We start from the raw sequence: 14,425 nt of genomic DNA on the forward strand, positions 1-14,425 counted from the left end.
TCATGAAGGAATCAAACTTCTTGTACCATTGCCTGGGAGACTGCTTCAGGCCATACAATGAATTCTTGAGTTTGCAAACAAACTTCTTGCTGCAATTTTGAACAAACCCTTCTGGATATATCCTCATGCAAATCTCCATGTAAGAATGTTGTTTTAACATCTAGTTTCTCTAACTCTAGATCAAGTAATGCAACTAATGCTAACACAACTCTAATTGAAACAAGCTTAACAACTAGTGAAAAAATCTCATGGAAATCAATACCTTCCTTTTGAGAATATCCTTTTTCAACCAATCTTGCTTTGTACTTCTGAACAATATCATCAACTCCTTTCTTCAATATGTAAACCCACTTACATCCGACAGCTTTTTTGTCCTTAGGAAGTTCCACCAGATCTCATGTCTTATTTCTTTATAAGGCAACCATTTCCTCTTTCATTTCTACTTTCCATTTATCGCTATCAGATACTTCCATTACTTCCTTATAACAGCTAGATTCTCCCTCACTAGAAATTAAAGCAACAACTATAGCAAAATCATCATACCTTTTAGGAAAATATCTTATCTGTGTAAACCTTCATAGAATTTGTTGTGGTATTTCCTCAGTTTCTTGAGAAATTTTCGTATCCTCATCTATTTCTGTAGGAGTTTCTTCATGAACATATTCATGATCCTCCTCCCTTGAAGATGATTGTGTTTCCAATTGAACTTGTTGAATCTGTAGAATGTTTTCTTGTTTCATTTCACCATCTACATCTGATTTCATGAGTGACAATTCATCAAATATGACATCTTTGTTAATGATGATTTTGTGGGTAGTAGGATCCAATAATATATATCCCTTAATTCCATCACCATATCCAACAAATATTAGTCTTTTTTATTTTGGATCTAACTTAGAACGTTGATTCTTTGGAATACAATCATAGGCATCACAACCAAAAACTTTAAGATTTGAATAATCACAAGGTTGACCTATCTATACCTCTTCTAGAATCTTACAGTTAATTGCAGTTGATGGTGACTGATTTACTAGATAACACGTTGTAAGAACTTCTTCTACCCACAATTCCTGCTGCAACTTGGCATTACTGAGCATACTCCTTGCTCTCTTTAGAAGAGTCCTATTCATGCGTTCAGAAACACGATTTTACTGAGGAGTATAAACCATGGTTTAATGTCTTTCGATCCCAGCTTCCTTGCAATAATTTTCAAATTCCTTTGAAGTAAACTCAGTTCCATTGTCATATCACCCAAGTGTTTATGGCATAAACGAGTAGAGTCACTTTCACCTTTAGATGCTACTATTGCATGATCTGTTTATGTCATTCCTTCAAGCTTGTAAAGGTTCCCAAACCTTTTAGGCTTTATGATTACCAAGATGCCTTTCGTCACCTTCATAACTCCACCTTGAACTGTACATTTATAACGAGCAGAATCTAACACTCCCAAAGATCTTAAGTTCTTTCTAAGCTTGAGAACATGCCTCACCTCTGTCAATGTTCTAACAGTACTATCATACATTTTAATCGTGATACTACCAATCCCGATGACTTTGCATGTAACATCATTACCCATGAAAACCACACCGTCATCAATAGATTTGTATGAAGAGAACCAATTCCTATGAAGACACATATGATGGGAAGCACCAGAATCTAGCAACCAATTATGATGATGTTGAGAAACAATAGAAGTGGAAAATACCTCATCAACAATACCTACACTTTTTTCAATGTAATTAGCTTCCTTTGTAGAGTCCTTTTTAGTAGCTTGTTCCTTTCTTTTCCAGCAATCCTTCTTAAGATGCCCTGATTTGTTATAGTACCAACACTTTAACTTACTCTTCTTGCCTCTTGACTTCGATCTTGATGTGTCTCTCGAATTCTGATCTTTTTCTTTTGATCGACCTCTTGCCACCATTGCTTATGATGTTGAGGTTTCAAGGCTAGATTTTCGCCGAGTTTCCTCAGACAATAAAGCTCCCACAATAACATCAAAGTCAATGGTATCGATAGAACTAAAACTAATAGAGGTTACAGAATGATCCCAAGACTCAGACAGAGAACACAACAATGTAATTTCTTTGTCTTCTCCTTTGAGATTTACATCTATACTAGACAACTAACATAAAAGAGTATTGAAATAATTCAAATGATCAGAGATATTTGTACCTTCCTTCATCTGCAAACTATATAATTGTCACTTCAAGTAGATTATGTTTGTTAAGGACTTCGTCATATAAAGGCTTTCTAACTTGGTCCATAAGCCTGTAGTTGCTTTCTGTCCAACAATGTTAAAAAACACATCATCTACCAAGCACAGATGAATAACATTGATGGCTCTTGCATCCATGTCCTCCCAATCGTCATTATCCATGCCCACAGGTTTCTTTTCCCTACCCAACAACGCTTTTTCCACTCCTTGTTACACGAGCATATCTTGCATCTTAACCTTCAATAGCTCAAATCTATTACTACCATTGAACTTTTTGATTTCAAACGTCACACTTCGCATCTTCGCCATTAACACAAATTTTTCTTGAAAGATCTGATACCACTTGTTGAGTTGAGCAGTGAAAGCATAGCCTGCAAATAAATTGAAATTGCAGAAATTAATTGCAAATAAACAAGATAAAAAAATAATCAGATACAAAGATTGACACAGTGTTTTTCATGGTAAAACCCTCCTTGTGAGGGAAACATCCATGGGGAAATGATAATCAGTATTCTTATTATTCAAGGGATGTTTACAACAACCAAATCACAAGCATATATTATCCAACCATTCAACCCACTCTCCATTTGTTTTATGTTTTTCATATTGCCTCTATAGGCTTACATGGATAAATAGAAACCTGTCAGATTTTTTCTAAATCCATCCACATCTTTTAAAGTAGTTACATAAGAAACTTTTTACATAAAACAAAAAAAATTCCTTTTATATGTTTTTTCCAAAAACTTAGATTAGGAAAAACAAACTAAGCCAAAGGAACCAATCTTAGCTATTATCCCAAAAATATAGGGAAATAGTTGGCAACTTCTAACAAAGGGCCTTATAAATATTAATAATGAACTCTATTTTGGAAGGTCTATTAGAGGAAATCATTTGTGTATATGACCAAGATATCACACGAATATTTTTGCAGGTCTGATTACTTTGGGAGGATCAAAAAGTTGTAGTTAGATGAGGATGGAGTTTTTTCTATGATGGAACAAGCTCCTTAGTACAATAAAAAGGGCAAGAGACCTATATGTTCATTTTATTCACAATACCATTATGTGAGTAAGTGTCCATGGAGGGGTAGGTTGATTGAGTCAAATAAGGATACCGTTGCACTAAACCATATATTGCTTGACAGAGGTTTCTCACTGGGACATATGATAAAAGGGAAGAAAGAAGGGAAGAGGTTGGAGTGTTTCTTATGCTTTGAAGTGCATTGTATAAGGGATTGTCCATTGAAGTAGAGGTTCATCCCATTAGTACAACATGTTGGAGTCTTGCAAACACCAACAAAGGAGATCCACCAATTTTGGAAGAAGTACCACCACAACCAAATTCACGAGAGGTGGTTGGTAGGCTTGCCACTTTTGTCTAGGAAATGGGACAAGAAGAGTGTAGTGTTGCCGTGAAAAAAGGATCAATTGGGTCATCACTTCGTATATATAATAATATTGAGGAAGAATTTGACTACAATGAGGGACATTAGCACAACTAGAAACTAACCATATGGGTTATATGCTTAGCATCTATTCATATAGGTGACTAGTTTGGTAGCATAGACTTGAAGATTGTCCCATCAGATGACTATGTAGTGGTATTAGGGAAAGATTTCTTTAAGGATGCGACAATAGTTCCATTTATAGTAATAGATAATATTTGGTTTTCCTTGGAGAGATGGGATCATCAAGTGTGTTATGGTGACGAAGAGAAAGTTAGGATAATAACCGTCAATTTATAGGATTAGGTTGATTAGAGGATTTCAAAGGATGGTGAGCAATCCTCACACCATGACATCATAGCAAGGAGGTAGTTAGGTCATTACTACCATCCATCAAAGGAAGATAGAATATGTGGAGATAAGACATAATCCCTTACTAAGAGATTGAGTCATCCACACCCATATGATGAAGATGAAGGTCATCATACACTTGCAATTGTGATTGAGTAGAATAGAGAATATATGTGGGAAGGTTCATCCAACATTCTAGATAGGAGAATCAAATTGGATATAGTAGTTAAGGAGAGTGTGGAAGCTTTCATTCAACCAAACTTGGGGAAAGACATAGAGATGGGAGAGGAGGATAGAGATCCTATAGCTATTGTGAAATATTGCAAGAAATTGAGGGGCATTTATGACTTTCAACTGAGAACAAAGCAACTTGACCAGTTGGGTTTTTCACCAAAGGAAGTATGCCTAGTTTTGTAATATTTAAAGGTGAATAATCATTAATATGTTGTGATTAATCATAGTCTTAGAGGTAGTTTTCAAGCCTTTATATTCTAAGGTATATCATGGTTGGATGGATTGCTGCAAGTAGTGTATCCATGATGCCTTAAGGTATGAGGCATTGTAGGAGTTGAGTAGCTAGGATGAGGAGTAACTTCTTTTTTATGTAATGGAGAGTTTAGAAATCTACAAGGATAGAAAGGTAGAGGGAAAATAATTCAATTTTGACATGAGGATGTACATTCTCATGAGCTGCACGAGATAGTTAGACTAGCTACCCAACCATTTTAAAGCATGAGGAAGGTCAATGTGCAAAGGTGTGTCCAACGTAGTCAAAGAGAAAGTGCCAGAGTATGTGAAGGGGTTGCTAAGGACAACAAAAAACTTGGAGTGGGCTAGGATGTAAGGTACTTAACCTAATTATGTGTTAGTTGAATGACTACACTTGGATACACATAGATATATATTGCATCAATTGGTTTAAGAACACATGTTGAGTGACATTGTTTTGGTTTTCCCACACAAATTTTGGGATTCCTCACTCATGCACCAATCATGGCCCAATTTGGATGCGATGTCATGGAATGTGATCTGAATTGGAGCAGATTAGTAATGTTATACTAATTCCCCACTCATAAATAGATCCAAGATGCTTATCATTTGCATTTCAAGTGCTTAATGATTCAAAAACTTTTGCAATTAACAGATTCCCATGAGATATTCTTATTTAAATGTTATAAACAATTTAACATAAAAACATATTCTGAACAACAACAATATAACATCAATGAAAATCAATATACAACACACAAAAAGCACATGATAAAGGAGTTCACCCCTCCTGGGCTACGTCTCCTTGGTCCAGCTTCCAATGGCTTGGGTCTCTCTATTATGCTCAAATTATATCAAAAGTGTGTTTAGAAGGCTCAAATGCCTTTAAAAACTCTCTCCATGAGTTCAGAGTACCCAAAAAATGGTCATTCAACTTCTTTTTGCATCCAATTTGGATAAGAACTAAAGAAGTTATGACTTCTCCCAGTTTCTCCACTAATTGTTCCACAAAATGCTCCAAAACTGACCAAAACCCCTTTTCCACTCCAAAATTCACTAAGAAGCGAAAATTTCGCCGCACGTGAGCCATATCCTGTCAGTCATATCGCGATCACAATCGGCTAAGATACGGGCTCTTAACACTACAAAATGTTGCAATGTGGGGTTACGAACTTGACGAGATGTTAAATTGGAACTTATAAAACTCCCGCATTCAGAATCCTCCTGCTCATCACAATCAGTGAGTTTGGGCGGGCACAAGGTCTTGTTTACCTGAGAGAACACCACGATTGCGATTTCACTGAACTGCCAGTGTATTAAACTACATCATAAAAATTATCGCGTCCGAGTCTATCGCATTTGGAAGTCAACCACGCCGAGGCTGATTCCAGTTGTCATTTCTTTCGTGCGATTACGATATGTGATCTCATTGCATCACAACCCTGAACCTATCGGGGGCCGATTTTTAACACCGAAACACTTACCGCTGTGATATGCTATTTGCGAGGGCCAATGGTGGGTTGCCACTTGGTGCCTCCTTATTCGCTGAAGACTTTCCACATCATCTTAATCTTGCCATGTAGGTAAGTCAAACCTAAACTTTGACTTGGTCTAACCTCTGCATACGAACTCGGTTTTGAGTGTCGTTCACACCATTGGATTCAGAATGACGAGCTCTTCAATCTAAAGATGAGTTTGATAAGATTCTAACACTTTGATTTTTGAGCATAATTCTGAGCACCTGATCACTCCTCCCCACTGGAAGCCTTTTTCACCCCAAAAGGACCACTTTCAATTATTCAAAAGATGAGGGTATTGTTCCCTCACCTTCCCCACTTCAATCCATTTGGCCTTTGATGGATGTGTACCTTTGAGACCCACCTGAAGACAGTTAGTATTTCCTCTTTTAGTTGTCCTTGTCCTTCGGTCAAGTATAGTGTCTTGTTGAAGCATATCAAGGTATTCTGGAGAAAATTCTTTAATAGATGGAATTTGAAAATTCTCTCCTTGATATTCAATCAAAGGAGGTTCATACAATCTCAAATTTTCAACATTAACAATAGAATAAATTTGTGTATATGAAGGCAAATCAAGCTTGAAAGCATTATTACCAATTTTTTCTAGAATTTTAAATGGACCATAACGAATTGGTTTCAGAATTTTACCTTCACCTTGAAGCCTTTCCTTGCTAATGTATAGCCAAAATTCATCACCTACTTGAAACTGATGATCCACATGATGCTTATCATGCCTTGCCTTATACTTGTCTTGAATCTTTTCTAGTTGTTCTTGAACTGTTTGGTGAATCATTTTCATTTTCTCAATGAATTTCTTTGCCCTCTTTATGTCACTATGTCCATCTACAACTACATCTTTCTCAAAGATGAAATCCAAAGGCAATTTAGGCAAATACCCAAGGCATTCCTCAAAAGGCGAAGTTAGAGTAGAAGAGTGTTTTTCTCGGTTGTAAGCATGTTGAATATAATGAAATTGTTCATCCCACAACTTAGGATGTTTGTTGCAATATCCTCTTAGCAAATGAATTATTGTCATGTTTACCACTTCAGTTTGACCATCTGTTTGCGGATGGAAGGCTGTACTTTTCTTCAACTTGGTTTCCATCAAGTTCCATAAACTTGACTAAAAATTCCCAACAAGTCGAGAATCACAATAACTTACAATAGAAGTAGGCAATCCAAAATGAACCCATACATTTTGAAAGAAAAGTTGAGTTGTTTGTTTAGCTGTAATTTTCTTTTTATAAGGCATTAATATGCACATCTTGCTGAAACTACCCACAACTACATACAAATAATCATGACCTTTCCTTGACAAAGGAATACCTCCTACAAAATCCCTAGAAACACTTTCCCATGTTCTTGAAGGCAGTGGAAGTGGTGTGTATAATCCTAGTTTCCTATTACTATGTTATTGACTGCACACAATGAACAACCTCTCATAAAACGTGACACACTTTCAAGCATGCAAGGCCAATAAAAATACCTCTGAATATTTTCCACTGTTTTACTTACACTGAAATGTCTAGCAATAAGAGAAGTGTGCCCTTCCCTTGTGACATTTACTCTCTCTCCTTGTGGAACACAAAGTTTTCCCAAATGATACAACAAATTATCATGTACATGGTAGTCTAATTCCTCAACTTGGTGGCCTTGAATCAAGTTTAAATATATCTCTTGAAATTCCGCACCCTGTGCATATTGTTCAACATAACCTTAAGGAAAAACATAATTATTCTTGAGTAAAATGGCTATATTTACAACAGGTCTAGAAAGTATATCAGCAACACTGTTATATATACCTTTCTTGTACCTGATTACCAAGTGTAATTGCCGTAAACATCCCACCCAACGAAAGTGTCTTGACTGCTGCAAGTTGGTTTGAGATTGCAGATATTGCAGAGGCTGATGGTCGGTGTGAATAATGGTTTCTTTTCCCATCAAATAATGCTTCCATTTCTTCACACTTTGTACCAATGTGTAAAGCTCTTTATCATACATAGGATAGTTTATAACAACACCATTAAAAATCTCAGAATAAAATGAAATGGGCTTACCATGCTGTAAAAGAACTGCACCCATGGCATAGTCACTTGCATCTATATGTATTTCAAAGGGTTGTTTCAAATCTGGAAATTCCAAAACTGGGGCTGAACTAATATTTTGTTTCAAAGAATCAAATGCTTTTTGTTGTTTTCCTCCCCACTGGAAGTCAACCTTCACGCTAGTCAACGCATGTAGTGGAGCTGCTATGGAGGAGAAATTGGAAATGAACTTCCTTCAATACTGTGCTACTCCTAGAAAACTCCTTACTTCTATAACTAATTTGGATATTGGCCAATTCACAATGATCGAAACTTTAGAGGGATCAATATTCAGCTCACCCCCTCCAACTATGTGGCCCAAATACACTAAGGAAGTTTTCTCGAATTCATATTTAGACATTTTTAGAAAGAACTATTATTTTCTCATGATATCCAAAACTTTCCTAACATGCTTGACATGCTCTTCTCGTGATTTGTTGAATATCAAAATATCATCTAAATAAACAATTACAAACTCATCAAGAAATGATCTTAAAACATCATTCATAACTCTCATGAATGTAGTTGGAGCATTACAAAGACCGAAAGGCATAACCAGCCACTCAAACAATCCCTGTTTGGTTTTAAAAGCAGTCTTCTATATGTCCTCAATGATTCTAACTTGATGATATCCACTTCTCAAGTCTAATTTAGTAAAATACTTTGCATTTTTCAACTGATCTAGAAAATCATCTATTCTGGGCAGTGGGTATCGATTCTTTATTGTGATCTTATTTAAAGCTCGATAATCTACACACATGTGCTAGGTTCCATATTTCTTGGGTACCAATACAATTGGTGAACCACATGGCGAAGTAGAAGGACAAATTACTCCTTTATCTAACAATTCTTGTACTTTTTCTTTTAATTTCTAAACTTTCCATAATTGGCATTCGATACATACCAATGTTTGGGAGTGGATAGTCCTGTTTTAGCTGAATTTCATGTTGAATTCCTATTTTTGGTGGCAGTCCCTTTGGTTCTTGAAACAAGTCCCCATATTGATTGACCACATCAACCAATTCAGCTTTCAGCTTCACATCACAGCCTATAAAGGATTCCTGCTCTGTGTCATTCCTCTGCTTGATCATGAGGAGCACGAGACTCTTGCTGGAATTAACCAGTTGTTTCGTTACACCTGCGCTTGCTAAAGACAAACTAAGTTTTCTGCGATGAGCTCTCACAATGTACTCCACTCCGTCTTTGAACAAATGATATTTGTTCTCAATTCAATGGAAAACAACCTTCCTGTCATACAAATACAGACTTCCCAACACAATTCCTGAGATATACAATGGCACAACATGTAATTCAACTTCATCAATGAAATTGGTAGCGATTGCAAATCTGAAAACGCATTTCCGCGTGACCTGCAAATTGGCATCCTTGGTTATCCAACCCAACGGATACGGTTTATGATGAGGCATGGCTTCCAAATTCAATTTCTTGACTAAATCCACATAAATTAAGTTGGCCTAAGATCCACTGTCAAATAGTTTATCAATTTTTGTATGCTTGGAAATAACTCGGATATGGAACAACTCAATTTGGTTTTCCTCATTTGAAATGTTGTGAGAGTTATTTGCGGTGCTGGTACTTGCTACGATTGCCTCTTTGCTGACCTCTTTTCTTGCTTTTGCCATGACTTTTCCTTTGGTGACTGTGGCTGTGATTTTTGTTTCATCCCTTGATTCTGGACCCAAGTCTTGTTGTGCAGTAGCATTGGTCTTCTATTTCCCTTTATTGTTTAATTTCTTCAGTCATAATTCTGGATGAAGCTTCCAACAAAGTGCTTCATCATGTCCTTCCTTGGAACAATTCTTGCACATAGGTCTCTCCCATTCTTTCTTAACATATGCATTTTTCTTCCGCTTTCCTTTAAACTTCTTCCATTTTCCAACACTCTGAAATGGCTTCTTCTTACCTTCTTCCTGTATATTTTTCCCTCTTGCTCCGAGTGTGTAGCTTGAACACAAACCTCATCAATATTTGTGGGACAACCATAAGAATGGTATGTTGAAGATAGCTATGCAACACTCCTATGTATTTTAGCAAGGTATCTTGTGACTGTAAGTATACTCCTAACATAAGAGCTCTTTTCCTAAACTCTTGTGTATACTCTTGCACATTTTGACCTTTCAACTGTCTGAAATTTTGCCAATTCATAATGGATTTTTGCATATGAGCTAAAAGGTAGAACTATCTTTTTATAGCAACAATGAAATCAGACCAAGTAATAGAGATCTTACCATGTTTCTTGATCTTGTCTTGAGTCCTTGCTTCCCACCATACAAGTGTTGCACCCTCCATTCTCAATGAAGCCAACTGAATCTTGATATCATCCTCTTGAAGGTTTTGAATTCTACAATACACCTCCAACTGACAAATCCAGTTATCCAGCTTCTCTGCATTAACTTCTCCATTGTACATAGGCAACTCAAATTTAACATCAAGCTTCAGAAAAGGTGATTTACCAACCCCTTTTGAAGAATGATGATGAGTATGAGTAAAAATGGTATTTGTGGAAGAGTGTGAAGATGCTTTCGAAGAAGAAGACGAAGAAGATGGTGGAGATGGTGGAGGCTTGCCTCCATTCCCATTAGTTTCTTTTTCTTTATCTTCTTTTCCATTACCTCCTCGTGAAGAGCCTTCTCCATTGGGAGGCTTGGAACTTTCTCCTTGCAATCTGTTATTGCTCTCTTCATAGAGGACCTTTACCATCTCTGCCATATCAAAGAAAACATTTTTTAAGGTTTTATCATCTTCTGTCATGATAGGTTATCCTTCATGAGACATGGTCTTTGAAGACTCAACTACAACTTGAGGTTGTATTGGTGTTGGAATCTCAACTGCAACTTTTGCAACTTGAGGCTGAACTGGTGTAGAAGACTTTGGCAACCTTTCTCTTCTTCCCTTTGACCCAATTTCAGGGCTTTCAACCAGCTTTCCTTCACCTCTTTTGAGCTTTAACCTTGTGAGCATGACATAAACTTGCAAACAATTAAATCCTTATTTCACAAAGCGAATCTAGTAAGCAAAACCATTGTTGTGATACCAACTTGATCTAAATTGGAGCAGATTAGTAATGATGTACTAATTCCCCATTCAGAAATAAACCCAAGATGCTTATCATTTGCATTTCAAGTGCTTAATGATTCAAAAACTTTTGTAATTAACAGATTCCCATGAGAGATTCTTATGTAAATGTTATAAACAATTTAACATAAAAACATATGCTGAACAGTAGCAATATAACAACAATGAACATCAATATACAACACACAACAAGCACATGATAAAGGAGTTCAGCTACGTCTCCTTGGTCAAGCTTCCAATGGATTGGACCTCTCTATTATGCTCAAATTACATCAAAAGTGTGTTTACAATGCTCAGATGCCTCTGAAACCTCTCTCCATGAGTTTAGAATACCCAAAAAATGGCCATTCAGCCTCGTTTTGCATCCCATTTGGATAAGAAGTGAAGAAGTTACGACTTCTCCTAGTTTCTTCACTAATTGTTCTACAAAATGCTCCAAAACTGACTAAAACCCCTTTTCTGCTCCAAAATTCACTAAGGAAGCGAAAATTTTGCCGCATCGTGGGCCATGTCACAATCATAATCGGCTAAGCTATGCGCTCTTAACACTATAATATGCTGTGATGCGGGGTTACAAACCTGACAGGATATTAAATCGGAACTTATAAAACTCCCCCATCTGGAATCCTCTCTCTCATCACAATCGGCGAGTTTGGGCGGGTGCAAGGTCTTGTTTACCCGGTAGAACACTGTGATTGCGATTTCGCTGACCCATTGGTGTATTAAATTGTAGCATAAAAATAATAGCGTCTGAGTCTATCGCATTCAGAACTCAATCGCGTCGGGGCTGATTCCTATTGCCGCTTCTTTCCTGCGATTGTGATATGTGATCTCATCGCATCGCAACCCTGAAACTGCCGGGGGCTGATTTGTAACACCGAAACACTTACTGTTGCGATATGCGATTTGCGAGGGCCAATTCTGGTCTGCCACTTGGTGCCTCCTTGTTCGCTGAAGACTTGCCACATCATCTTAATCTTGCCATGTAGGTAAGTTAAACCTAAACTTTGAATCGTTCTAACTTTTGCATACGAACTTGGTTTTGAGCGTCGTTCACACAGTTGGATTCAGAATGACGAGCTATTCAATCAGAAGCTAAGTTTGATAAGATTCTGATAGCATAATTATGAGCACCTGATTAGAATGACATCATGGTATGTATGGGTACACTTGTGGGTTGGATAAGGGAGTAGAACACATGAACCAATGTGAGATGGTTTGATAGGTCAGTGGATGAGGGTACACATGAAAATTTGGATAGATGCACAAGCATAGACAATGCACATCAACTCAATGAGTGGAAAATCCAGACATACATGGTAGGTTTGGTGAGGGAACCTCATGTGGACATAGAAAAATCTGGGTATTCCACCATGCATGCAACAAGGAACTAAAAGATTGGCCCAAAACATATGAAGAGTCATGAACCTTTTTGCGTGAGCAGGAGTGCATATATATTTGCAAGAAAATGAGAGGGAGCACAAAAACATTATTAACAACACACAATCAATCAAAATACATATTCTAAGGAATGAATCATAGGTAAAATGTGAGTCAAGGTAAGTAGGTGCAAATGGAGCTTAGTGTGGAAGATCCTCGAATTGCAACATGCACCATAGGTTGAGGAGAGCCCATAGGTTGGTATGGTAGTCACCAAATGAAGTATTATAATTATGAAATAGCAAATAGCATGGATAATAAATACTTAGAAAAAATGATCTTGTTCAAGTAATTATGAACGTTCTCACTATCCAATGACATGAATCTTAAGACATAGGGAAATCTATTTGATTTAGGTGATTGTAGATACCCACACTTTCAAATGACATGGATTATTAGTATACAGAGAGTTCATTCCAATTTTAGATTTCATTTTCCATTCTTATCATTTTTACATTAATTAGAAAATTATACCTTTTGCATTGGCTTGATAATATTTACTGTAGTTCAGGCCTTTTCAAACAACAATGTAATGGATTTGTCGTTTCTAACAGACACATTGGGTTCATTCTTGTACCGTGCAAAGACAATAAAAACATAAGCTTTAGCACGCTAACAAGGATGTGCCTTGCCAAACGTTACTGCCCTTACAAACACAAAAGCACAAATATTATTACCCTAACAAGTACATGCATTGCCAAACATCAATACCTTAACAAGTACATGCATTGCCTTCTCCTTGTTCTATTTAATACTGCAAGCCATCCTCCATCCTCGAAGGGTATCCTGATTCCCTCAAAATATTGGACTTCAGTCACATAATTTGTAACCATTTCTCTTTCTCTTCATGCTCCATTCAATTTTCTACTTGTAGAATATCTCAACATAAGGTTCCAACTAATTTCTCTAAGTATATTGTGGACAAATTTCAGTATGATGTTGTCAACACTACCACTATCCTATTTTTATTCTACATGGTCATAATTGGAAAAATAATAATTAACATCCATCTTGAATTTAGATATTTTTTCAAAATCTATGTGTAGGACAGAGTTTGCTAAAAAAATATATTAAATATCTATAAAATTAATGAATATAAGCTTTGCATAATTATACTAGTAAATGTGGTTGATATACATGATTTTTTTATTTTTCTCACTTTTAAAATTAATTTTTCTACACAACCATATTTTCTATAGACTTACCTATTCACATGATGTCATTTGTCATTTGATAATTTGCATGATAATTCGATAATTGAATTAAATAAATGTGAAAAGATAAACATAGATATAACAATGCAAACTAATTAATATTTGAAATTTCATCTATAATCTATAAACATAAAAGAAAAAATGAAAATATATCAATGTCTCTCACTTATAATCATAACATAAAAAATTTATCGACATAATTACACATCCAAATGTCTTAAATACAAAATTTATTTTTATTTCACCTTGATCTTAATTCTATATATTTAATGCTAATGTAATAATCCATCAATGTTATAAGTATATCTATGACCTCAAAGTCCCGGTCCAAAGCTTCCATGAAATGAAATTATAATGAAGAATTATGCTAAACTGCAACTTTTTATATTGGGGTTTATCTATATTACAAGTGATTTTAAAGGATATAGATTTCAGTGGTGGTTAAAAAGTTGTTAATATTTATAATAATAATAATAAGTTATATATTTATTCTTTTTCATTCTCTTACAAAGACTATGATCGGGTGATATTAATTCATATCAATGCATTTAGGTTATCACTAGAATGTCAATTTA

Source organism: Pinus tabuliformis, chromosome Q (genome assembly GCF_031772625.1).
Source record: "Pinus tabuliformis cultivar Carrire ecotype Pingquan chromosome Q, CPIR1, whole genome shotgun sequence".
Taxonomy (NCBI): Eukaryota; Viridiplantae; Streptophyta; class Pinopsida; order Pinales; family Pinaceae; genus Pinus; species Pinus tabuliformis.